This window comes from Psammomys obesus, unplaced genomic scaffold, assembly GCF_907164565.1.
Source record: "Psammomys obesus unplaced genomic scaffold, mPsaObe1.curated_primary_1811, whole genome shotgun sequence".
Taxonomy (NCBI): Eukaryota; Metazoa; Chordata; class Mammalia; order Rodentia; family Muridae; genus Psammomys; species Psammomys obesus.
In genome coordinates this window covers 26897879-26925664 of record NW_026596040.1, presented here as the reverse complement: position 1 = coordinate 26925664, position 27786 = coordinate 26897879, and the positions used below count along the sequence as shown (strand labels likewise).

Here is a 27786-nt window from a genome sequence, read left to right as displayed (position 1 = left end):
CTGGCCTCTACCCCGGGTCATGCTCGCCGCCTTGCCTCCTCCATCATGAGGAAGTATGAATGGGAGGGCTGATTCTCCAGGGCCAAATGCAGAAGTTCCAAGATCAACTCCCCATTTGGGACAGATTACATTCCAACAGAGGAAGAGTAGAGAGTCTTAGCAGAATACAAGGAAGAAGGCATCTGATTCAGACCTGTGCCTTTGGCTGCCACAAGTGTGTCGATTCTTCAGAGACCGTTTAGCGAAGGAATCTTGCCAAGTCGTCAAAAATATGGTTCCATTCCTAAACTTGTATTTGCTTGTATCATCAGATATTTTGGGGAAAATTTTCCAAGAAAAGTTCAAGAGTCTTGAAAACTCCCTCTTCGGAGAAGCTCTATAATCAGGCCAAGTGTGGTGATCTTCCACACCTGGGCATTACGTTCAAAATTCAAAATATGACTCAAATGTGAATGGTCAGTCCTCTTCTGTGATGACTTCAACGGCAGACAACATAGAAAAGGAGACTCTTCCTCATCATGAACCAGTTCTATTGAGTGCTTCTATGAATGAGTCCACTCCCACTGGCATTACTGACCACATTGCTCGAGGACCTGATCTCAACCTTAAAGTCCCAAAAGAAAAAGTATTACATAAGAGGAATTAAGGAGTAAGAGCAGAGAGATAGTAAAGTTACTTCATAGGAAGTAACTTTAACACACAAACTGATCCCTCAGTCAGGCCTGTGCAGGAAACAAGTGCCCAAAAAAGAAGTCAAAGTAAACAAACATGGAGGTATTTGGGATGAGTGGAAAACTGCATCATTGGACGTCCCAAACACCTTCCATAGCCGGCTTCAGCAGCAGTCTTCACAAACACGTTTTAAACGAAGTCCTGCTTTGTGTGGTTTAACATATGATGCTTTACAGACACATTCTTGTGTAAATGTACCCAGGGCACTCAGAACAATGGAATTATGTCATGGCTGTGCACCCTTGGTGACACTGTTTTCAGTTACAGGGAGAGACTCATGAAACTCAACTCTGACTCTATATCAGCCTATGAAGATAAGGGATAATGCATGTTGAGGGGTGAGGGCTGGAGGGAGCAAACACTCCTAGGGTTTAGCTTTTCATGAGCTATTAAAAGGCCTTTCTCCAGCATTTGCTCTATCATCTTACTGTTGGTGGTAAATAAAATGTAAAAGCATGCACAAATAAAAAAAATAGAAAAAAAGCAGTGAAAGCCAGGCATAGTGGCACACGTCTTCAATATCAGCATTTGCAAGTCAGAGGCAGGAAGGTCTATGTGAGTTCTAGGCTAAGCCTGGTCTCCATAGTGAGTTCCAGGACACCCAGCGCTATATAGTGAGAGCCTGTCTCAACAAAAGAAAAAAAAAGTGAGTGAAACATGTTTTGAGGTTTAGCTTTAATTGTCAAGTTGACACAATGTAGAATCCCCTGAGAAAAGAGTCTCAATAAGGCATTTTCTATATGGGGCTGGCCTGTGGGCATAGGGGATTGCCTTAACTGTGGGAGTGTGGGAGGCACCATTCCCTAGATGTAAAGGTTCCTGCACTTTTTCCAGCTGAGCATAAGCTACAAATGAACATGTATGTGCTCATTTCTCTTTGCTGTTGACTGTGGATGTGATATGACTAGCTGTTTGAAGGTTTTTCCTTGGTTTCTATCCCAGTGATGGTCTGCAACTTGAAGTTGAAAGCCAAAATAGGCCTCTTTCTCATTTAAATGTATATATATATATATATATATATATATATATATATATATATATATATATATAATGTTTATCACATCAACAGATCAACAGAAATGAAGCTAAAACACCCCAGGATGTCTAAAATAGACCCTCTGTCTTTGTACTTTAGTTTATAGTGAGAAAAGTTTTATCACAAGATTTTTCTAGGTGAACTCTCAATATTTAAGGATTATAATTCAGATCTGTTAGTGGACAGATGTTTGATGACTCCTTTGTTAATTTGAATCCCACAGTTATGTAAAGCAACCAATTACTAAAATAATCTACATTAAAAGCAACTTGTATTTTTGAGTGATTATTACACACCAGGTTTTATTGTGTGTTTTACATATCTTTGTGACTTTATCCTCACAACAACCCATGAGACAAGTACAATTATATGAAATCTTATATGTCAGAAGTATCAGGCAAAGATATTATGATTGTGTTTGACTAAGGTGCTTAAACGAAGAAATCAAGTCAGCACATAGCTAACATGAGATGTCCCAAGGCAGAAGGTAAAGAAGGACAGAATTGGGGCTGAGGCTCATACATGCTGTTGAGCTTCAGAGTTACTTCCATGGTACCACACGGTCCTTGAGTATTTCCCGGGACCTGTTTAGAACAAAGTAAACAGGTATTAATGGTAAATACAAATGAGCATGTTTATTGCCATTTCTACAACCATTATATACTACCACATGCTGCTACAGGCTACTGAACATAGCTCCTACGTCACGGCATCCTAAATGATGCTGTATGCATCATTGCCTGTATGATCCCTGACCTACTCTCTGTCTCTCCAACGTCATTTTTTCCACTCTACTCTAGGTACCTCCTTCTCTCCCCAAGCCTTGGGAAAACTTGCCCTGCCTAAATTTATTCCCTGCTTTATTACATTGTTTTTCCCTGCTTTTCTGCATTATTTTCCAGAAACATCATCCACATAGTTAATTCTCATCCATTATTCAAGATCTGATTCTCATCTTCCAATGGCTCCTCCTAGCAATTTTTCACCTGTTTTCTTCCTATCCTTAGAAGGTCTTCAACCCTGAGAGTCTGAGCTGCTAATATACCCTAGCTGTAAGGCTGAGAGGAACAGTTCACCTCCCGTTAATCTTATGTATACTGGCTCTTAACAGATATCTAGTTGAAGACAGTCCATTCTAAGCACAAAGTCCTGTAAACACATAGTAGGGATTTTATTGTTTTTTTTTTTTTTTGTTGTTGTTGTTCTCAGAACAAATATTTGGGCTTTTGTCCCTGTCTCACATCCATTTTTTTCTCTTGTTCTCTCTCACAGGAAGCCTAAATTGATAGCCAATGAGATTCTTGGACAGAAGACAGGAAAAAAAAAAAAAAAAACAGTCACATGATAGAAAATCAATGTGGTTTTTATTTTTATCTTGAATGTGTCTCTTCTCATATCCCACGCTGGCTATGTTGTGGATAAGACCCTTCTAGTGTCTGGGTCACTTTTCACTTTTTAAAAAAATTTGGCATTCTTTTTGTTGAGGAATTGCATGGCCAACAAGTTGATTCCGGAGATGTCAGATCATTCCGCTTGCCCTGTCATTCCATGTTATGCTGGAAGAACACTGAGTACTCGCATGTATTTTAAAAAGGGTCCTCTCCAGGGTGCTCCAGCTGGGAATTTGATATTTTAATAATTTTGAAAGCCTCAGCCCAGGGCCACCACTTAGCAGATGCCGTCAGAATGAAAGAATTCATTCCTTGTTACAAAGCATTCTATTGAAATACTACACACAAGAAAACAAGTTCATTAGCATTTAAAAATAATTACAGTAAGGTAATATGAAAATACTTTGGGAAGTTATATTCAGCAACAATGAATGACACTATCTGTTGATGGGGGCTTTTGAAAAGTAGGTTATATGAGACCAATAGCATGAAGGAAATTCATTTTCCATGTTTGTCTTTATTTTCACGATCTTCATTCTCATTCCTCCATTTCATACAGTAAACTATCGTTTAAATCATATTCTCCGTAGAATTACAGAACCTTTGTCAATCATAGGCATACCTCTACTCAGCTGTATTTGAGTGGCTTTGCTTTTCTCATGCTGAGTCAGTTCACAATAGCATAAGAAAACCTGCAATCAGTCAGCTTTAAAAATGGAAGTGTTCCATTTCTAATATGGAGTGGGCTGTAAGTGTCATAGCTTGGAAGTTCTGTGCATACGATGAAGATTAGAGTGAGGCTCAAGAGGGGAGGGACAGGTGAAAATATTAATGAAACAGTGATGTGACTCACTCAGAGTTGGTCCAAGGATGCCATGCCGGCATGAAAGGTGTCTTGCCATAGTTTTTCCACCCAATTAAGAACCCATAAGCAATAATTTTGAATGCCTCAGCTCAGGACCAGGAGGCTGCTACAACACCCTTTCTCCCAGCCTGACTCTTCTTCCCCGTGGTGCCTCCTCTTCTAGCCTCCTGAACATCTTCCCTGCCAGTGGGACTAGAAACACTTAGAAAACCTGAGAGGGGAAAGGTTGGAATGGACAGCAGCTTCACTTCAGGGTTTCTTAGAAGCAACATTTTCTGGTCTGTACTGTGGAGTCAAAACTGTGGGTTTGAGCCAGAAAATAGTGTTCTGATGACTCCAGGTAGATCTTACACACTGGAGGCCACTGCCTCCTAGAGACAGCATAAGCCTGGCCGAGCACACAGCTTTGCTCAAAATCTCCATGTGACATGTAGCATCTTGCCATTAGGTTTTTTAATACAGCTGTCTTAGAAGATATACACTGTTAAGTCTTTTTTTAATTCTTTGACATTTTTGCTTCCTGCCCCCCGCTCCACCACACATACACTTAGAGTTGGCAAATGTTGGCCATAGCTATTAAATGTTTGTATTTCAAGTTTCAGAAAACAATACAAACAAAATATAATTAGCTTCCGAATGTTTTCAAAGATTGTGAACTTACATTTCTGAAGTTACCGTCTCACACATCCTGTCGAAGTACAGCCCAAAAACATCACTTGGAAAATGATATTTGACCTTATTTTCCCACAATCCAAATAACAAATTGTTATTTGTCTTCTAGCCTCAAATAATTTGAGAGGGTCCTGATTCTTAAAAGAGAGTATGGTTGCCTTGAGGGTCTAGTTCTAAAATAGGATATTGTGTCAACCCCCACCACACTCCAAGCTCAACGTGACATCACTTGGTGGGAACCAAGGAGAGGAGGAACCCAGACACCAGTGTGTATAAATCTGATATATAAAAACAGAGAAAGCAAAAGAATATGGGGGCAGAATGAAAGAGGTGGCTATGACTATCTATCTGTAACTCCCATCTGTTGTGACAGAAGCACAGCCATGGTCCTTGGAGTTCGTATCACAAGATGACAGAAGCCTGGATGATTTCTTCCTTTGACTTTGTGGTTGCTTGAATAGGAATGGCCCCCAGAGGCTCATATACTTTGATGCTTCGTCATTAGGGAGTAGATGTACTCGACAGGGATTAGGAGGTGTGGCCTTGTTGGAGGATGATGCGGGTAGGCTTTGAGGTTTCAAATGCTCAAGCCTAGCCCAGCTCATCTCTCTTCCTGCTGCCTGAGGATCCAAATGTAGAACTCTTAGCTACCTCTCCAGCTCCACGTCTGCCTGTGTGCCGCCATGCTTCCCACCGTGATGATAATGGACTAAACCTCTGAACTTGTAAGCCTGCGCCAATTAAATGCTTTCCTTCATAAGAGTTGTCATGGTCATGGTGTCTCTTTCTGCAAGAACACTGACTAAGACAGGCTTTAGCAGAAGGGACCCTAACTCTCAGAACTAATCCATAGCTCTAAACAGTCATTTCCTCCTCCAACAGGAACTGAGATGACTGAAGTCCCATCATGAACATGAGTGGGTTAATTCTGTCAAACGGGTAGAAAGGTCATGTTTCCCTGAATGTTTCAGAGGTTGCATGTCTTTGTGCTATAGATGACTTAGGGAAGAGCTCATAGCTACCTAGCTAAATGTGAGCATAGCTACCTGAATACCAACAAGACAAGTCAGTTTTGATTCCTGGGCTTAAAAGTGAGGCTGAAGAAAAGGGTCTGTCTGCTTTCTGAGAACTAAGAGGACAGTTTTTAGGCCAGGAACTGGAATGGATTTGTTGTATACCTTCCCTTGCTGTAACTCATAAACATGAGTTATGAGCTGCCCTTCTATCATCTCCCACCCAAGGCACTTTCCAAACAGACTACCTAAATAAAGCTAGGCTCATAGAGAGGGTGTTAGTCTTGCGAGAATACCTTTGCATGCAAATAGCTCAGGCTGTCTCCTAGCACTCCATCGCCAACACCGAAAGCTGTCCTTGAAAACTTGGCATCGAGTAGTGCAGGCGAGCAGGTAAGGACTTTATTTTGATTCAGCCTTGTTCACATTAGACCCTTCTTTGCCCATCTTAGCTTCACGAATTTTTTTTCTTTTGCAGGAATTTAACATTATTACTATTCATGCATGTCTTTGGGAAAAGAATGAAATAAGAAATGTGAAATCACTTGACAGCCAAGCTTAGTTATAAGATTATTGTATTTCAGTTCACATTTTATAACTATATTAATAGCTGAATAGATGACTGGTGAACATATACTGTAAATCAGGCAGTGTCTTAAGCACCTCATATGCATTAAACCTCATATGACTTGAGGCAGACAGAGTTGAAGAGCGAGTGACACAGAAAGGTGAAGTGGTTTGCTTAAGACCAACCAACCAGTAAGAGACTCAGATTGTGAACACAGGTCTGAGCCTAAAGACCACATCTTTACCAGTACACAGATGCCCACCGCTGGGCTCTAGCCAAGCTGGGACTCCATCGTACGCCTGCCCCTGATCCCATAGAAGTGGCTTAATACACACCTTTCTAACTGGAAGTTTTACAAGGTCAGTACTCAATGCTGATGAAAGTTGTGGGGGATGGCTACTTGTATCGTGCTGACCAGAGTGCTCGTTGCCAAAACTGGAAAGCAATTTGGCCCTCGTGTCAGCAATGCCGATTAAAGGATTTTATGCGTGATCATCAAAGTTCCGACTATATAAATAGTGCAGTGTGGCGAAAGGAAGTTGGACTATGGTTAACCCCTCTGATAGAACAGAATGTGACCAATAAATGTCATGGTTCACAAGATATTTAATAACAGTGAGCATTTGTTATTCTAAATTAAAGCCAGAAATGAAGTAATATAAAGAATATAATCTTAAGCTAAAGCAGTGTCTGTGTCTATAATGTCAGCACTTACGGGGAGAGGAAAAAGGATCAGAAATTTAAGACTCATCCGGATTACCTTACATGTCAGGACACCCTGAGTTATCAAGCAAGATGCTGTTGCAACTTCCTTCAAAAAGAAATACTTATTTTTTAAATTTCCTACCTTTTAATATATACAGTGGTTCTCAATCTTTTTAATGCTGCTGTGTTTTAATACAGTTCCTCGTGTTGTGCAACTCTGCTTGTGACCTACGACCATGAGATTATTTTTGTTGCTAGTGCACAACTGTTATTATGCTACTGTTATGAATTGTAATGAAAATATATGTGTTTTCCAATGGCCTAAGGCAACCCTGAGAAAAGGTCATTTGACCCCCAAAGGGGTCGCAACCCACAGATTGTTAACCATTGATATATATATGCATGTATGTATATACATATATCTTACATAATTAGTATTTTTGAGAAATAGCTAATATTTACCCATACCTAAAACTTTCACACTTGGATATTACAGTGTAGTAATTTCTTTTTAAAAACTAAGACTTTAAAACATTTTCTCAAAAAAGTTGAGTCTGATGAATTTAGTTCTTGGAAGTGGGACATCTCACCAAGTTTTCATTCTGCAAAGCATGCAGATTGCCTGTAGCATTTTCTCCACATTTAAAAGTTTAACAACAAAAACCCAAATGAAAACAGATCCTCTGGCATGACATCTTGGCTTGTGAGAAAAGGCCAACAATCAGATCAGATTCCTCTAGAAACTGTGGGATCTTCACCTGAGCCTGGAGGAGGCCACCCCAGAAGACGGTGACAGTAGGCAGGCGTAGGAGGGTGAGGAGACGGTGCTAACAGGCTCTGCAGAGGAGGCATTGCCTTCCAGACCTTCCCAGACCCTCCTGGAAGTTCCTCCTGAGCCCCTGGTGGTTTGGGAAATGTTTTCTCAAGAGAGAAAGAGAAAGAAAATGATATATTTGATCCAGTGTCTTCTGTAGTCCACATAATTCATAACTATATTTCTTGATTCTCATCACAACCAAGAACCAGGGAAATCTTTACTGAAAACACAGTTGTGTTGAAATCATGAGTTAGGGGATTTTTGTGTGTGTAATGCTTTTGAGAATTTGGCTCTTAATCTTGAACTTTGTAAAAATTCTTGCTTAAAATAGTCATCTCCACTCGTTGTTGGTCAATACTTGAATGCAAATGCAACACAGAAGATCATTGGCAACGAAGGTTAATGATTCCACTGTAGGGCTATAAAATCCATGCTTCTGGCCCAGGTCTGAGGACAGATGGATTAAGCAACTGGAGGGCCTTCAGCCTTCAGTGAATATGATTCCAAAAAAATAGCTTTATAGACCCTTTGACTGATGAAAAATAAGCAAAACTCTATTAAAGATCACATTCAATGTGTACAAGTTAGTTTTGCACCGCTCTGACTCAAACATCTGATAAAAACAATTTTAAAGGAGAGAAGTTCTTTTGGCTTTCAGTTTCAGAGACGTTTCAGTGCAGTGCGGGAGGGTGGCATGGTTACAGGACAGTGTGGTGACATCCACACCTGACATCCACAGCACATACAACCTTGAAAGGCTGGCCTCAGGGCCCTGCTTCTACTGGCTAAGCACCACTTTTAAAAGGTGGCACAGTCTCTAAAACCATTAAACCAGCCGGGGGGAGAAGTATTCAAGACACGAGCATTTGAAAAACAGTTCAGATTCAACAGTAAGAGAGACCTGATGGCAGTGGCTTAATTGGTGTTTAGCATTTCAGGATCTCAGGGCTCTGGGAGAACATGTGTCAAAGCTATGATGCTCCTTTAGATTATCTAAGTCCATTTCAATGCAACATTCTAGAAGTAGGGTGAACATTATTCTGGTGGAGGAGGGCCTAATAAGAAACGTCGACTCCTGTATTCTGAATCTTAGTCAGCTCTGTATAATTTGTCGGCTAATCAGCCCACGTGACAGATGTCAAGACATTGTCCCTCTGTGTATGAATACCACGACGAAAGTTCATTGTAAGAAGTCCCTTAGCAAATGCTTAAAATGATGCTCTCACTTTAAAGTTCCACTCCATTCATTGTCAAAGCAGACATGCTGAGCTTTACAAAATTCATATATTCCAAGTCTCATTTCTGTTAATTTCAAAATTTTATAAATCATACCTATTAAGAAATGTTGTCGGTGGAATGTTCCTGCAAAAACTGGAGCATGGCTTAAAAAAAGGCAAAGTATTTCCTATGGAAGCAATTTCTTGTGGACATATCCAGCAATATCATTAATATTACGGTAACTTGGTCAGATTGAAGTGCTACTTTCATATTTCATGGGGAGTCAAATGCTTCTCCAGGGGCTGGACTCCCCCACACTATGAAAGGCCTCAAAAAAAAAAAAACCAAAAACAAAAACACTCAAAACCCAGACTGAATAAGAAAAAAAAAAAAAAAAACTTTAAACAAGGCAAGAGGTTACATTGGGATCTATTGATACAACATAGAACATAGTAAAATTTCATCTAAAAATGGAAAATGAGGTTTTTTTTTTTCAGCAATCAGAAATTACAATAAAAGCTAAAAGAACATATCATCCTGCAAAATTAAGCCAGAAATATATAATGTTGTGTCACATGATCTCAAACAGTAAGAAAATCAAATGTGAATTTTAGAAAGAATAATTGACATAAGCTTCATATTCTACATTTACATTATCAGTATCTTTTATATCTTACTGTAATTTGTAAGATTTTACATATTTTTAAGCACATTACTTTTTATAGAGTTGTGTGATACCTTTATCTAACATGCAAATTTTATGTGTTTCTAGTTCCCTTGTCTTTCTTATTTCACTGCCCTCTCTTCTAATCAGCCTTGCTTCTTCATTTCCATAAAAGTTCATTTGCTATCATCTACAGGTTTCCATTTGTAGGCATTTCTCTGTTCAGAGTCCAAACAGAAGGTAGAGTGGAAATATTGAGGAAAGTCTTTAACCTAGTAAAAGAACCATTTTCAGATTTGATTATGTTTAAATTTAGTTATCGCTTTAAAATTTTTTATTATCATTTATTACAATTTATTCAATTTGTATCCCAGCTGTGTTCCCCTCTCTCATCTCCTCCCAATCCCACCCTCCCTCTTCTTCCCCTATACCCCTCCCCTAGTCCACTGATAGTGGAGGTCTTCCTCCCCTTCTGTTTGACCCTAGCCTATCAGGTCTCACCAGGACTGGTTGCATTGCCTTCCTCTGTGGCGAGGCAAGGCTTCGCCGCCACCACCCCTGCCACAGAAGGAGGTGGCCAGAGAGCCTGTCACTGAGTTCATGCCAGAGACAGCCCCTGCTTGCCTTATTAGGGACCCCACTTGGAGACTGAGTCTATGGACTATATCTGAGCTGGGGTTTTACGTCCTCTCCATGTATTGTCCTTGGTTGTGGTATCTGCTGCGGCCCCAGGACTCAGGTTTTTTTTTTGTTTGTTTGTTTGTTAGTTTAGTTTAGTTTAGTTTAGTTTAGTTTAGTTTAGTTTAGTTTAGTTTAGTTTTGGCTCTGTTGAGCCCCTGTGCCCTCCAGGTTTTTCTATCTCCCCTTTCTTTCATAAGATTCCCTGCACTCTGCCCAAAGTCTGACATGAGTCTCAGCCTCTGCTAGAGGCCATATATGGTAGGCTCCTGTCCTGTTCCCTGTCTTCTCCTGCTTCTAGTGTCTATTGCATTTGTCCTTCTGAATAAGGATTGAGCATCTTCCCTAGGGTCTTCCTTGTTGTTTAGCTTCTTTAGGAGTATAGATTTTAGTGTGTTTATCCTATATTATATGGCTATGAGTACTTACTTATGAGTGGTTTACCTCACTCAAGATGATCTTTTCCAGTTCCCATTTGCCTGCAAATTTCATGATTTCCTTGTTTTTAATAGCTGAGTAGTATTCTATTGTGTAAATGTACCACAATTTCTGTATCCATTCCTCTGTTGAGGGACATCTGGGTTGTTTCCAGGTTCTGGCTATTATGAATAGAACTGCTACAAACATGGTTGAGAGCAAATGCCTTTGTTGAATACTTGAGCATATTTCGGATATATGCCTAGGAGTGGTATAGCTAGATCTTGAGGTAGCACTATTCCCAATTTTCTGAGAAAGTGCCAGATTGATTTCCAAAAGTTTGTACAAGTTTACATTCCCGCCAGCCATGGAGGAGGGTTCCCCTTTCTCTACAACCTCTCCAGCATGTGTTGTCAGTTGAGTTTTTGATCTTAGCCATTCTGATGGGTGTAAGGTGAAATCTCAGGGTCATTTTGACTTGCATTTCCCTGATGACTAGGGACGTTGAGCATTTCTTTTAAGTGTTTCTCTGCCATTCGATATTCCTCTATTGATAACTCTCTGTTTACCTCTGTACCCATTTTTTAATTGGATTACTTGGTTTCTTGGTGTTAAACTTAAGTTCGTTACATATTCAGAGTTTATATAACATGGAAATGAAACTCAAGAAACAGCCTCACGTGGATACCTGAAGTGGGAGATCATTTATTTTTTTAAAGTGGCATTAGCGTTGACTGTTTGTACTGTAACAGCAGTGGGAAGACATTGCATTCTTAGTAGTGAACTCATCTGAAACACTAATGGCTGGCAGCAAGCAGTTAATTGTAGGTACACCCTCGCACTAAGAAAGAAGGCTGAAAGCATGGCTATGGAACCAATGGAAGACTGTGACTCAGTCTGGGAAGCTGTTTACACTGGGGAGAAGACCGAGAGATGGGGGTTAGGTACCCATGGCCTACTGGGCCACAGAGATGCAGCAGCTGACAGACAGGCCCTCCCTGGTACTGAGTTAGGATGTCACCTCTTCACCATAGCTTTCCTGGGAAAGGTGCTGGTTGTGCTGCAGAGTCCTCTCCCACTGCCATATATGAGGAAAGCTTCTGTTTGCTCCAGACTTCGAGCCTGAAGCTTGTCAGCATTGTTCTGTTCTCCTTGCCTCCTCAGACCCAGCAAATACACAGAGAAGGCAGAGACCGGCGGGGAAACACAGCTATGGCAAGGGACTTAGGAGTCCTGTAGATATAACACCTCTTTTAAAAATTATTTTTGACTTATTCGTCATGTGTGCATGTGTGTGTGCATGTAAGAAAGAGTGGGAAGGAATATGGTGTTTATGTGTGTATGTGTTAGATGTGTGAGTGTGTGTGTGTTATTGTGTGGTGTGGATGGTATGTGTGGTGTGATGTATGATGTGTTTGTGTGTGTGTGTATGTGTGTGAGAGAGACAGAAAAAGAGAGAGAGAAGGCCAGAGGACAACTTGCAGGAGTTGGTTCTATTCCGTCATGTGGGTTCCAGAGACAGAACTCATATCATCAGGCTTGGAGGCACGTGCTTTTACTGACTGAGCCATCTTGCTGGCCCAGCATATTGCCATTATGATAAAATGTTAAATTATATAAAATCTTTTTTTTAATCTTATAATCTTGTTTATAGATGTGTCTATCTGTACAAATACATCCCTCCAGTGTGTAAGCTGTGGGTGAAAAGAGAAATCTTACTCCTGGGAAGGGGACGTTCTTGCTCTGAGTAAATAATAGTAAACGAACTTGAGAATAACAAAAATTTTATTCAGTTACATTTACCACTTTTCTCAGTCACAGCCATTTTAGGAATAATGTTTTCTACATAGCATCTATTCTCTGTTCTCAACTGAGCTATACTGCTTTGGGTTAGGTGGAAATACTCCTTTCCATTCATCTGGTTTAGGATCGACCATCATCCTGGTCACAGGAACAGAGCACGTGGCTGAGCTGTCATGAGTGAAAGCCTTGTCTCTGAGATAGGTTCAGAGACTTCTGTTTCCCCAGAGAACAGAAGGAATGCTAGGCATAACAATCTAGAGCTGAGGAGCATGAATCCGTCGACATAGTTCTGTAAGCAGCCAGTCATGCCTTCTGGGAGCTGGGCCCGGGGATCTGGTCCACTGGGTTTTCTCTAACGCTGATTTTAAATTTTCTTACTTTGTATGTTAAAGGTCCAGTTTTTACCCTTTGTATTTATGAACAAATGTCTTCTGTATTCTTGTTTCTCTAACGCATCAGCCACAATGAACAACAAACAAACAAATGAATAAAGAGCATACATAAAACCCTCTCAGTTCTAAAGAACTGTTCTTACTCTTTCATGCTGTTTTCATACTGTTTTACAGAAGTTCTAAACCCCTATTTATTCACAACTAAAAAACTTATCATGTTGTTGGTCTACAGAGATAACATTTGCATTCAGATTGGAAGGTTTTCTAGATCTCAAATGGAATTATAAAGCAGTTTCTTTAAATTGTTACTCCCACCTTCTAGTTCATTTCATGCTACATCTACACCGACACTGTTCCCTTTTTCAAACCACACAGTTCGTCATTATAGGTCTTATTTATAGCGCCTGTCTTAACAGTGCTGAATAGATGGCTGTTATTTATTTTAATTTTTCTGTGATCATTCAAAATGGTCTTATTTGTATCGTCATGATCATTTTCTTGGCATAAATTCCTAGGTGTTGGAATTCCCTGTATCCAAGGAACAATCAAATTTTAAGACATTTCTTATAAATCGCTGTCTAGAAAATTGTACCAATTTATATTTCAACTCAAATAGCACAAGGAGCCTTGTCATTTTCTCATCTGCTCTGGGCATGAACATTTGGCCAAAGTTCCTTTTACACATCTACTTTTAATATTGTAAAATATTGAAAGAATCATCCTCTCTTCCTGAACTATAAACTCCAAGGACAGGCTTAGATATCAGCCAGTACCTCCCACAATGCCTAGAATGGAGTGTGCACTCCACAAGTGATTGTAGGATGAATACTGAGGGGAAATAGAATCAACTGTCAAATTCTGCTGAGTTCCTGACAAACTCTAAACCCTTCGGTCTGCGGAACCCTCAGAACTAAGAGTCAATTCCTCGGCTATAAATCCTGTCTGCTGCTATGTGGTGATAGGTCACTGTCACCAGAGCTCAGCTTCTTAGGGAAGATTGGAGCTGATTAAAAAGCATTGTCTGTGTTATCATTTTCTCTTCTTTCTGTGACATTTAAACAGATCGGTGTTCAAGTGAGAGCTATTGGATTTTGATTTTGCTTCAAGCAATGACTCTTGAAAGTCATGTGTTGCAGCCAGGCATATTTTCTCTGACTCATGCACAAAGTCGTACAACAAAAATGTTTAACATCTAGAGGACCAGTCACTCGCACACTCGGGATACCTCAGTCTACAATGGCTCTGCTTTGAATGTTTCACCTTTATGGCAGCACAGAGGTACCCACACAATCATTTCTGGCTTATTAAAATTTTATTTATTTTAAAAATTACAGTTTATTCACTTTGTATCCCAGCTGTAGCCTTCTTCCTCACCCCCTCCCAATCCTGCCCTCCCTCCCTCACCTCCTCCAATGTCCCTCCCCAAGTCCACTGATGGGAGAGGTCTTCCTCCCCTTCCCTCTGACCCTAGTTTATCAGGTCTCATCAGGATCATTTCTGGCTTTTTGTTTTAGTCTAGCGTTCAATAAAGCACAGATGCTCTCAGAATGGTATTATAAGCCAGGCTAATTCATGCAAGATAGTCTTGAGCAGCCATTGGCTTCATGGGTCTCCTCTGAGCACCTGCGCCTTGGTGTTCCATAGATTTTCGGTGTATTGCATGTATTTTCAGCTTTTGAGATTTTCCTTTTAATGAGGTAACAAAGTAATGATGCAGACTCTATCCAAGATAGAAGCATCTGAAGGAGGACTGTATATCTGAAGGGAGGGGCCAGGGAAAGTGATAGTCAAGGTGATGTTTACTGAGTATTTTGCTTATTTCAGGATGAGCTGAGTCTGGGCGTGGAATTGATTTGAAAAAAGGGTATATCGTGCCTTCTAAGGAAGAAGCACGGGAGTGCTGCATTTTGACATATACGACACCTCCCAAATACAGTCGTGTAGGTTGTCAGAGCAGACATGCACCAATTCATCCTCCCGGCCCCTCTGCTGGCTATCCCACACTTCTATCCCATGTGCTGTAACCCTACTGAAGAGGGGTGAGGACTGGCCTCCAAGGAGCCCTGAGTATGAGGAACCAGATCAGAGTGGGAATACCAGCTAAGAAGAGGTTTGACCAGTGAGCCAGGGTGGTCAGAGCAGTGAGCCAAATTACTTACAGAGAGAAACAGACCCTGATGGTGAGCCAGAACAGAAGGGTTAGCAAGATAAAGTGTGCTGACACCCCCTCCTTGCAGCCCAGATCCCTTTGCCCCTGTCAGTGGAATGTTAATGACTAATATCTATCCCTAGGCACCAACGGAGGCCCCTCTGCAACAGCAAACACTGGCAGCTCCTGTCCCCATTTGGCATACTTGCTGGCCTTTCTCGTTTGCACTGGCTTTTCTTCTCTCTGACTCCCTCAACGAAAAGCTGGAGATATTTGCATCCCTAGCAGCAGAGAGAAGAGTAGAGGTCTCCTTGAAGAAGAAAATCTGTATCCTTGTCCCCTTCCCACATGGCCTCTGTGAATAAGGGCAATTGTATTCTGACAAGTTAATTAGAAAAAAAAAATGAAAGTGTTTGTTAAACATTACAACATGGCCAGCCCTGGGTGGGCAGACATTCTTGCTTTTTTTTTTTTTCTTATCTATTCCTTTTAATGCCCCTGCCCCAAGCCTGTCAAGTAGGTGTTCCTGGTCTCCACTGCCGCAGATAAGGCATCTAAGATGGAGAACTAGGAACTTGTCCATATCACCGCTGAAAGCAGCAGAAACAGGACTGGAAGCCAGCAAGGCTGATGCCTGCTCCTCTCTCTTCTGCTTTCTTCCTTCCAGGATGATTTTTATCAGAGCCGTTGCAATTGTTGATACAGGGTTTGTTTCCGTGTGTTCATCAAATGCACATTACCCCAATCTTCCGCTTTCCAACCAAGCTGATGCAAGCTCTTTCAGAAGGGCCTGTGCCAACCATCCAAATGAAAGACCACACCAAGGTAGTATGAATTGGTGGCACCAAAGCCTAGAACAGAGGCGCTCTCAGAAAACATGGACACAAGAACATCTTAAATAGGCAGTACTGGGGGAAAAAAAGGCAATGTGCACACACTTGGTAGTGGTCGGATTTACGGGTGGATCACAGGCCCGGGCAGTTCTTAGAAGCAGCAGCTCTGCCTCCTTAGTGAGCAGTGTTTAGTGAGCGTGCTCCTGTCAGGAGGCACTGAGTACGTAACCGCTGTTTTCAGTAGTTAAATGTACTATGTTTATTCCTGAGTAGTTTGATTCAAACAAAGCAAAGCCCTTCTTTAAGTAACGGCAGTGTCAACACCAGAGCGGGGCTCATCATGGATTGTGACAGGTGTCCACTTTCTCTCTTGGCTTTCAGTCTTCCTCTTGGTCACCTGCCTCCCAGCATCTCTCTGTCTTACTATCTTTCTCCTGTGTTTTATGGATTATCTTTCAGGATCTTCTGTCATCTTTGGAGACAGCTAAACATACATGGACTTAAAATGTAAAATACACATGAAAACTTCCTGTCTCTGAATTTTGCCAACAGAATAGAACTATGTGTGTCTGAGCGTGGCTCTGGTTATGGCAGTGCTAGGCACCACTCAGCTCGGATCAGTAATTTGCAGACCTTTGTTGATGGCTGCTGAAACACCTAAACAAGGACAGTGCCTTAGGTAGGGTTTCTTTTCGCCGATGAAACACCATGACCACAAACAAGTTGGGAGGAAAAGATTTGTTGGGCTTTCACTTCCACATCACTGTGAAACTATTGTGATGACTAGTCTTGGTTGTCAACTTGACTACGTCTGGAATTAGTTAAAACTCAAGCAGCTAGGTACACCTGTGAGGGCTTTTTTTTTTTTTCTTAATCACATCATTTAAAGTTGGAAGACCCACTTTTCATCTGGATCTTTGGAAGTGGGAAGATCCACATTTAAACTGCAGCCTATATAAAACACAGGATGCTCTCTTTGCCTGCCTGTCCTCATTCTCACTGGAAAGTCTATTCCTTCACTGGCATTAGAGCCTATCTTTGGGATTGTAGCAGCTACTGAAGACCTGCTGAGACACCCAACCTCATGGACTGAACAACTACCGAATTCTCGGACTTTTTATTGGAATACAGCAATTGTTGGACCACCATGGACCATGACGTGTAGACACTCTAATAAATTTCCTTTGTTTATATAGATTTATTCTAACAGTTCTATTCCTTGGAGAAGCCTGAATAATACACTATTCATCATTAAAGGAAGTCAGGACAGGAATTCAAATAGGGCAAGATTCTGGAAACAGGAGCTGATACAGAGACCATGGAAGAGTACTTATAACTGGCTTAATTCTCATCCTACTTTCTTATAAAACCCAGGACCACCAGCCTAGGGGTGGCTGGGCTCTCCCCCATCAGTCACTAATTAAGAAAAAAAATGCCCTACAGCAGTTGTACTGATATGGATCGTGATCCCTTTGTGGGTTGCCTGACCTTTTCTCAAGGGTCACATGCAGATACCCTGACTAGCATATATTTATACTATGATTCATAACAGTAGCAACTTAAAGTTATGAAGTAGCAATGAAAATAATTTTATGGTTAGGGGTCACCACAATATGAAAAACTAACTGTATTAAAAGGTCACGGCATTAGGAAGGTTGAAAAACACTGCCCTACAGGCTTGCCTTCAGCCTAATCTTACGGAGGCATTTGCTCCGTTTTGGCTCCTTCTTTGAAGACTGTGTTAGCTCGACATAAAACTAGGCAGCACATTCAGCCAACCGGTACAACTTTAAGTATATCTGCGGAAACTCCTGACTGGTCCCTGGTGTGGAGCTGTAGCCTCTTTAAAAACATCAGAGATTTAAAAGAAATGCAGAAGAGAAAAACATGTTTGAATGCCTATTGGACATCTATATTCCACAGAAAATGAGGTACTGGACAACAGCTATGCTTACACACGCAGGGCTCCTATCTCAGAGCCTGAGCTAACTACCATGTCAGCTGTGATTTCCTAAGCCCTGAGCTGTGCCACCCCATCTGGCACCCAGAATGGAGACACTGGGTAGGCAGTGATCAGGGCTTTCCAACTCTGAGGGCACCTCTATGGTGGGCTGAGGGGCTCTGCACTCTTGCTTAACTGTGCTAAGGTCCTGTGGGAATGCTCAGGACACTCCTCTATGCCTCTGAGGGATGAGGTTTGGGAGGCCTCCAACTTCTGTGCTGTGTCTTGTTGCTATAAATGAAATCCCAGTACTCTTCCCTTGGGTGAAAATGGGGGTTCATTGGAGGACTGCAAAGCAATCACTGGACTCAAAGACAGAAAATGTGCATGTGAGCCTCATGGGAGTAAGAATAAAGAGCAAAGAAATTTTTTTATGTGTCTTTAATACCTGCCTGCCTTCTTGTGTTTCTGTCTGCTCCATTCTGCCTGTCTTCTCTTCCTGTGTTTATTTAACTTATAGGTGTCCCCAAATGTCATCCAATCATACAACCAGCCAGTGCTCAGCTCTGTCTCCACAGCTGACAGGTGAGATCAGTCTCTTATTTCAAAACTCCTAGTCCATTCCATTGCTCTAGCCTGGCCATGGGTGGACCCCTTCAAAGCCGGGTCCTCTCAGAGCCGAGGAAGGGCTTCTAAATCATGGTGCACCGAGGAAGGGAAGCCGTGCCTTGAGGAAAAGGCCATGTTCCCTAGAACTAGAACAGGATGTGTATCTCCAGTCCTACCTGTCATCACTTCTCAGACATGCAGCCTTTTGCATTTCAGTATCTATGAAGTGAGATACTGGTGTCTTCAGCAGCATTCTCCCAGGAGGGGTCACAGGCCCACCCTGGGTGCTCACGGAGTCAGCTTCCACATGTGAAAGGTTTCAAGACTCTCTCGCCTTTAATCTCAGCACTAGGAGCTGGCAACACTCTTTGAGTGTGAGGCCAGCTTTATCTAGATAGTCAGCACCAAGCCAACCGGGGTACACGGTGAGACATAGTCTCAAAACAAAACAAGACAAAAGACCCTCTTAATCACTCTGCTGTACAGTTCTGCATGTGTATACGTACTTCTTATGTTGTAACCTATCCAATTAAAACGGGAGGAGTGGCTTTAGGTCTTCAGTGAAAATCGGCTATCGTTGGCAACTTGAAGGAAAAGAAAAAAAAAACCTGTTACACATGTAGTGTGGTTCATCTTCACTGTTAACGGTGGCTTCAGATTTAATGAAACATCACAGTATCTTCCATAGTAGAAGCAGCACGGTGAAGTGAAACTCCCCAAACTGCCAGCCACCGAGAGCACCTCCACAGGGCAGACATGGCAGACAGTCCAGCATTCTCCAGCACTCAAAGAGCGGCAGCAGCAGGTCCTGTCTGCACTTGTCCTTCAAGGTTAATGAAAAGGGGGTTTGCCGTACTGGACTTCTCAGGGTCAGCAGCCTTTGGATTCTACTGTGATGAGGATTCATATTTCAATACTGGCTCTGCCTGCATCACCCTGGCCTGGAGTGTAGATGCCACTGGCTTTTGGGCTAGCTTCCCGCCTCAGACAGACCAGCATCCTAGTCCAAGAGCTGCAATCCTTCCCTCTCCCAGTCTTCCCTGTAAGCCATCTCTCCCCATCTCTTTGAAAACATGTTTGCTCACTTTTTTATTGCTTTGTTTTTCACCCAGAAGAAATTGTGTTCATTCAATAAATTAATCCTATCTAAAGTGTTTTTCAGAGAGAAGAATCTACCTGGATCCAGGAAAGTTAATAAAAAGCACTGCGAACTTATTGTTTTTAATTCCTTCCCATATGAAAACGGCACATTTCCACTGAGCGCTGCAGTCTCTCTGCCGTGCGGTGTGCTGCTGTGAGCTTCAGAAATGTGCTAGATTCAAAACGGGTCCAAAATCTCATTGTTTCAGTGTGTGCTCATGAGGACTTCTGGTTAGGAAAAAAAAAATTCTTTGTTGTTTTTCCTTTTTATTTCGTCTCCTGGTATTAATTACATTCAAAATAGAAATGTTAGCATTTCATTAGTATTGATCTCGTGTCTGTGAACGCACTGTGGGAATAAAGGGAATTGCTAAGGCCATACCTCATATGCTAACTGTAGAGTTGCCCTGCAGGTGGCACCTCTAGGGTCCTGGAGGAGATAGATGACTGTCCGTCACAGCCACTACATATAAGCACTTGGTTTTTATTCCTGTTTGCACCTCCACAGAGATATCTTTCAAACTGGCTTTTGATGTTAAGGGTTAGGCCATCTACAAGAGTCCGTTGACCATGTTGACAAATATGGAAATGATGTGACAGCCCATACCCATTGTGGGCAGTCTGTAAGAGAGGTCGTGGGAGGATTTGTGAAGTATAGGAACAGCAATGCTATGTTAATATATATATGTATATATGTGTGTATATATATAATACATAGGTATGTATATATAAATATGTACAGTACAGTATGTGTGTATATACACACACACACACACACACACATATATATATATATATATATATATATATATATATATATATATATATACATGCTTGCCCCCAGACCTGAATAAAACAAAGCAAATAATAGAGAAAACTGTGTGGTATCACCCAGTAGGCACCACTCATACCTGGGACATGTGTAATTTAAATTTGACTTCATTATTTCTGGAAGAATTAAGTCACTGGGAGAGATGTTGTCCTTGGAAGTATTTTGTCTAGGGGTGTCTCGTCATTCTCTATTGCCACAGAGAGTAAAATAGTGCAAACAACACCCCCTTGAGGTACCTTAATCATAGCATGCCCTCCACAGTGGGCCTGGGGCTCTAACCAGGTCTGTCGTATGTCAGTGTCCAAGCTCTTGTCACAATGCTGTAATTTTTCTTTGTCCTACAGAAACACTAGCTACTCTAATACTTTAGCTGAAGATTAATCTTAGAAAGAAGGGCCTAGAGAATGGCCTCAGCATTTACGATTAGGTCGGTAATCAGTAGTAGTCACAAGGGAAATTCTGGCTGCACATAAAAAGTTCAGTTTGGTTGGATTTGTGGTAGAGCCTGGTATCTGAAGTTCAGGTAGCTGTCATCACGGGTAAATGGATCTGGAATAACTGTAGTGTGAGGAGAGGACAGGAAAGCAGCCTGCTCGCAGAAGGTTCACAAAGGCACACATGGGGAAATAGGTTGGAAAAGTAGAGTGGAGTTGGAATATAAAGCTCCTCAGAAGCCAGCGTATGGAGCTGACAGGCCTTGACATTCGGAAACAGTGAGTGAATCAGGATTTACGCCAAGGCAGTTTAGAGAAACAAGACAAGCAACTCTGAAGATGTTGGTTTTGGAAAAACGCAGATGGCTCCCTTTCAGATGTTTTGACTTTGAACAGTTTCTGAGATCCCTTGGTGATGATTTCCTGGGGTCATTGGAAAATGGACTTGGATTGGATTAGGAGGTCAGACTGAGGATGCGGGTACGGGAATCAGCAATTCCGGTAAATGCCACAGTGAAGGCTGCCTGTGCGCACAAAAGAACAAAGCAAGAGGGGGCTTGAGTTAAGAAACCCTCAACTAAAATGGGGTTGAGGAGAAGCGGATCTGACATGGGAGCAAGAAACTGACTTGTGCTTACCACCGCTTGTGTATGTAGGCAGTAATACCCCCTTTACCAAAAGCAAAGATGCAGATTGACGGTCTCCAGTGTTATCTTCTCTGAGGTGATAGCTGTAAGTTTGATCTTCAGTCTCCCAGTTCCTGTCATGGGAAACTACCTCATCTGTACATGCCAGTAGAGCTCCCTAGACACCTCGAAGGGTTGCTGCATGCTGACCCTGTCCTTTTTCTGAAGGTCACTGCTCCCGCTGAAGTTGGCAACTTATCACATTCTCTCACACTAGGATTTGTTATCTGTTCCTCAGTTTCCCTGAGCTGCCATGAGCAATGATCATGGACCGAGTGGCTTAGGGCATCAGAGTTGGAGAGAGGTGTAGTTTAGGAGACCAGAAGTCTCAGATCTAAATGTCAATGAGGCAAAGTCCTTCTGCAACCTCAAGGAGGGGACTCTCCTCTATCTCTCTTCGCTTGCTGCTGATGGTTGCAGTAGCCCATGGTAGCCCATGGTGGGTTTGTTTGTTTGTTCGTTTGATAGATATGTTAGTTAACTCTTTCCAATTCCTGCCTCCACATTCACATGTCTACATTTTTCCCACCCTTTTGGTCTCTCATTAAAATATGGTTGCTGGATCTAGAAAAATTATACCTCATCCTTATTTACATCTTCATAACCTGACTTTCCAGAAAGATTATATTCTGAGGTTCCTTAGTGGACATGAAGTTTTGGAGGTGAATGCCGCTCAGTCTTGTGTCTCTGCAGTACTTGACTATAAGAGTTTCTGCCTTTTGACCTCACTATTCCTCTATACCACTACCCTCCTCCAAGTACTTGTAGTTTAGTCTATGCAAGCAATCTCTCCTTGATTATCATAATCGTATTTGCCCTCCATCTTGGATTAGGATTCACAGCGGCAACATGCTTTTTAATAATGTCTTAACTCCCACGTAAACCTGTATGAAAAGTAATTCATCTCCTTTTGGGGTTCAGTATCCAAGATAATTAGTCTTAAATCTAGTGCTCTGCTGCATAGATCTCTGCAGCCCAAATTTCTACTAGTATTTATCTTTTATTCTGAATGACTTTGTTTTCATCTTAGCATTCCTTCATCAATTAGTTCAGAAGATATGAAATTCAGTAACTTTGTAAGGCAAGTGCTGGTTCTCCGAGTCTCCCTTTCTCCTGCCAAATCAGATTTGTGTGTCTATTTTTCACTTTAAGGGGGAGGTGCACAGTGGCTAATCTAAAGCAGGAAGCCTGTGTTCACACTGCTTGGTGGTGGCTGAAAGGAATGTTTAAGTAGCTTTCCCTGTGAGTGCAGTGCTGTGTCTCCACACAATCGCGATAACTCAAGTTTAGCATAAATATTTAATAGCATAGCTAGGACAACCTATGGCCACAGGCCAGTAATGGCCCCTCTTATCCTTCTGGGCTATCTCTGGGTTTCATGTTTAGTTTGAATATGTCATCATGTGGAACCCTTGGAAAAAGGAGAGGAACCTAGCAGCCAAACCATTGTTTGCAGCTGTTAGTAGTTTGAACGTGGCCCAGAGTTCTATACTTTCCCACTCATCCTTCCATTTCCCTGGCAAGCTTCCAGGTATTATCAAGATAATCTGACATCTTTCATACACACTGGGGGCTGGCAGAACAGAGAGCAGCCAGCCCACTCAGCCAGCACAGCCTGCACATTCCGCAGTGAGGAAATGACCCAGAGAAGGGAGCCGGCTTCCCGGTGTTTCAGGATGCCTTCCTGCTAGGTGTAGGAGGAAGTCAAGGACTTTACTTCCATGAGAGTGACATTTCCACCGTTATTTGCCACATGACCTTCACAGAGTCAGAGAAGCCCAGGAGTAAGTGCTGTAGAAATTTAAGAGTCGGAGGAGGCTACTGCCTGCATAGCTTAGAGAGCAAGAGAAGACATCAGACAGGGAGAAAGACTGGAGATAAAGTCTGGATGGTGGGTAGATGTTAGCAAGGTTCTAGTCCCTGTGGGACCCAGCCTCCAGACTGATATGTATCATTTGAGAGAATCAGATCTGGCCTGGAGTTTGCCTAAGGGTACTACTTTTTTAAGGCATGCCTGGTTTAATTTAATAGTCAATCTAATCTAAGCTTACAATCTTTAAATAAGCGAGGATAGTAATGGTTAGTAAAATTCGTAATTAAGAAAATCATTTTCAGGTTGAGGGGAAAAAAAAGGGTAGATAGTCTAGTGTTAGATAGTGCTACCAAAAGTGGCCGAATTTTGCTAAGGAAAATGCTTTTGACTGGAATAAAACTGGATTACAAAATCAAGAAAACATGCATACAGCTAGAATTTAATTATTTAACTCTATTTTCTTGGAGTTATTCCAGAGATACATAAAATCCAAGAATTCTAGCGTAGAATTGCTTAGGTTGATTGCACCAAAGCCCCATGCATATACATTTACTTGTCAAAAACTCAATGATCTTGGCAAATTTTTTTTCTACCCCTGGGATTTTGTTTAGTCAGGACAGGGCTTGGGTGTCTGAGATATATTTATCCCTTACTTCTGCCAGATCCTGAGGAAGTTGCAGAGATGAACAAGATGAGACTCTTGCCTTCTAAAAGCTCATGCTCTACATGGAATGACGAATGTGTCAACAGAAGATCTGAAGGGAAAAAAAAAAAAAGAAAGTGTTTTGCAGAGGACAACTCTGGCTTGGCCCAGTAGGTAGACAGTAAGGTGTGGAGATGAGGCCCTCCCATAGAGAATGAGCTATTTACCAGGCTAGTGGATGTGACTGGACCAAAGTGTGGGAGGGAAGGGGGAATGACAGAGAAAGGCCTGAAAGAGTGGAGGAGGCCGCTTATGCTTTGTAAGATATTTGGTGTGACTTTCAGAGAGTGGGTGCCAAGAGAAGATTATGTTGTATAGTGTGTGTGTTGTTGTTGTTGTTGTTGTTTGCTCTTGACAATGCAGATAACAGGAGTGGGAGGCAGGAAAATCTAGTAAGAGGCTTTAAAAAGGGTGAGGATGGGAGATTTTTAAGGTGTGGATTAAGATACTCAGCAGCAGAGACGATGGAAGGTGGAAATATGTTCAGATCTCAGTCCCAGCATGGTAGTTTGTGTTACAGGATAGCTAGGATAGTCAGGGTTCCAGGCTTTGGAGTCAGGTAGGCCAACCCAGTTATTTGCTGGTTGCATGAGCTGGCCAAGGTGCTTTGCCTCTCCAAACCCCAGCTTCCTGATCTAACGCCCTTCTACCTGCCTACAGTGTGGCTTGGTATACTGACTGAGTGAGTGAGTTCACAGCATACACTCAGTGAAGAAAAGCATTGTCACCGCACCCTCTACCCAGGGTTCCTTTCCAGTGCCCTTACTGCCAGGGGCACTTGATAGTACGCGTGTGGGAACTCAATTTCCATCCGGGCAGATCAGATTTCCCATGCCACAGCTACCATCTGTACTGAGAGCTGAGCAGATGGCGTCACTGCCTTACCACAAGCTGGTCTCTCAATAGAACAGGCACAAACCCTTTCCTATAGAGAGGGAACGCAGGGCAGAGCACAGGTCTCAAGAAGCCTGGAGCCTGTCTACACAAGACAGCCTCTCCTCTTGCTACCTTCACGGATCTGTCTAGAGGTCTCTGTCTCTTCATAAGGGAATTTGTTGTTCACTGGGGACATGGAATGTTATGTGTCCTCTGATGGGAGAGACAGCTCAAAACTGGAATAGCTTCAGCAGGGCTTCCTCCCTGCCAGAGAGTTAACACTGTTTGATTTCAGGATCCTAGCAACCAAATCGCCGCCTGCAGACCAGCATGGCGTTTGTATAGCTCCTCTCTGGCAAGCCTTCCCTTTCAGAAATGGAATTTATGGCTTTATCCCTGATGGGCCTTTCCACCACCACCCCACCCCCTTCCCTAGAGGAAATTAAATCCACAATGCCAAGTCATGTAAGTTCAAGAATTCCAAGGCTGCAACTCTAGTTCAAGTATACTGGGCATGTGTTTGCAGCTGCCAGCTGCCCTCTGGCTCACCTTTGTTTAGATAAATAATTGAAAGTGTGCCATTTACAAGGCTGGGGCCCCTAGAGTCACACAATGGAATCTGGCTGAAGCCTTAATTGGAAGCAGGAGATAACCAGGGACACAGCCTGTTGCCCTCTTGAGATGTTAATTGCAGGAAAGGCGATTGTTTTCTTGGAGTTGTCAGTTGCCCATATCACAGGGTGACATTGGTTGGACCCTCACCTGTTGCTTACATGTTCTCAGATCCCACAGGGAGTTGCCAAGAGTGTAAGATACTGATGTAGACCCCCGTCCCTATGAGGGTCAGGCTGGGGCCGAGGACGGCATTCCAGGAGGCCCAGAGTCCATGGCACCATAGCCTTACTCTCAGGGTTGGATAGTTTAAGAAATGCTTATGTCTTGCTCCCCCTCAGAGGTGGTGACTTACTTATTCCTTGCCTGAGCCCGGGTATGGTTCTGTCTTAATTGAAACTTAAAAAGAAAGGAAAACAAAAGAAAAGAAAAGGTTTTTTCCTGAACTTTCCTCTGGTGGGTTTTAGCATGCAGCCCAGACTGAAAACCCTGATCTTGCCCCCTCTACACTCAAATATCCCCCAGCTAGCACAGATCATGAGAGTGAGGAGGTCTTGAGAAAATAGAAATCTCTTTCTGGGTGACAGGAATTCAGGGAAGGCTACCAAGAGGAGGCAGTAGAGCTGGAACTCAAATACCAGGAAAACAAAACAAAACTGTGTACCCCTCACCTGAACAGATAAAGGATTGAGTGTGCCCTCTCCTGGCCCACTCAAGTCTCTTGCTTTAATCACTCTTTCTGTGTTAACTGCCCCATAGTTCTGACTGAGTAGTTTATGGAAGAACAAACTGGCTTTTCTTGCTTTTTTGTGCCAGTGTAGTAACCATGGATCCCATGCTCCACCTTCAAAACCACGGATGTGGAAGGGAAGAAGCCGTCCTGGGAGGGCAAGGGATACTGCCCCAGCTAGCACACAGTACCCAGAAGCCACACCAGCCTCACATTCCAGCACAGAGGCATCCACATTTGTATCTCTTCTTACTCTGAGCTGGGCACAGCTTCACACGTGGGCCACCGAGATCCTGGTCTAACCCTCTTCACTATACGCTCTCAGGCAAAACTCAGAAGGCATCTGATAAATGTCTTGTCCCGCATAATACAGATAACTGTGCACCTTCCCTTGTCTGCGGTCCGGAGGACACTGGGAGAAGACAACTTCTTGCCTTATGACTCAGCCCCTTGTGCTGCTGTCAACAGGAAGTCTTCCCCACCCTTTCCGAGTTTCGGTAAGGAGCAGCACTGACTGTCTGATAGCTGTAAAAGGCTGTCATCTCTGGGCCTACACCTGATGAAGGCTTCCAGACACCTGAGAGATGGTGACTGACTATAGTCACTATGCCTGGGCACAGAGAAAAGGGTGCCAAGCCAAAGCAAAATGTCATGCCTAGTTCCAGGCTGATGTTTGACTAATGACTGTCTCTATTGGGGACATCTTCCCTGAGATGGTGGAAACACAGGAAAGGATTGTGGGGTGATATCTCAGAGCTGAATCACAAAGAGGGAAATTGTTGTTTTCATAGCTCTGCAAGGCTCTGCAAGATGGCATTCTCCTATGAATCCAGATGTTCAGGGTGTGACCCATCAACACAATTTCAAAGCAGGACCAATTCTACCCACCATTATTAGGGTTCCCTTTGGCCTCTGCGTGGTCTAGGTGGTCCTCAGGATAGTGTTACCACACTCCCAGAAAACTGTCTGTTCATTTGCTGGTAGGACTAAGCCCTGCCTTGTAGAGCTAACTCATGTGAGGATGGTCTATAGTTTTATAACACACTCACCCTGAGAGCCTTTTCCATGCTCGTCTGAAGGTCTTGGCCCAAAAGCGGAGTCTCTAACACGGTGGTGACCCCCAACTTGCTGCTGTTATGAATCGTAATTTAACCATCTGATATGCAGGATATCTATATGGGGACCCTTTGTTGAGACCCAACAATGGCTCTTGTTAAATGGCTTTTGTATATACCTGGACTCATGCTGCCAAGCATAAACATTCTTTCAGCCTTGGAAAGATCCCGAGATCTTCCCAGTGCTGAAGCAGCATCTCAGGCACAGTTCACCAGACCACTGTTCATCCGACAGGCGACAGTGTTTACCGAGTGTCATTAATCACAAACCAGAGAGTACCCCTTTCTCCCTCCAGTCCCTACAAAACATCCTCCACCACAGTATTGGAGACTATGATGGA

The 27786-nt window shown here is 42.6% G+C and overlaps 1 protein-coding gene and 1 pseudogene across 1 annotated transcript in view; both read left to right on the top strand.

Annotated features, from left to right (window-relative positions):
• Ccbe1 (collagen and calcium binding EGF domains 1) overlaps positions 1-27786 on the top strand; it is a 254015-nt gene that overhangs the window by 162802 nt on the left and 63427 nt on the right. The window lies entirely within an intron of this gene.
• LOC129688049 (OCIA domain-containing protein 1-like) lies at positions 56-27707 on the top strand (annotated as a pseudogene).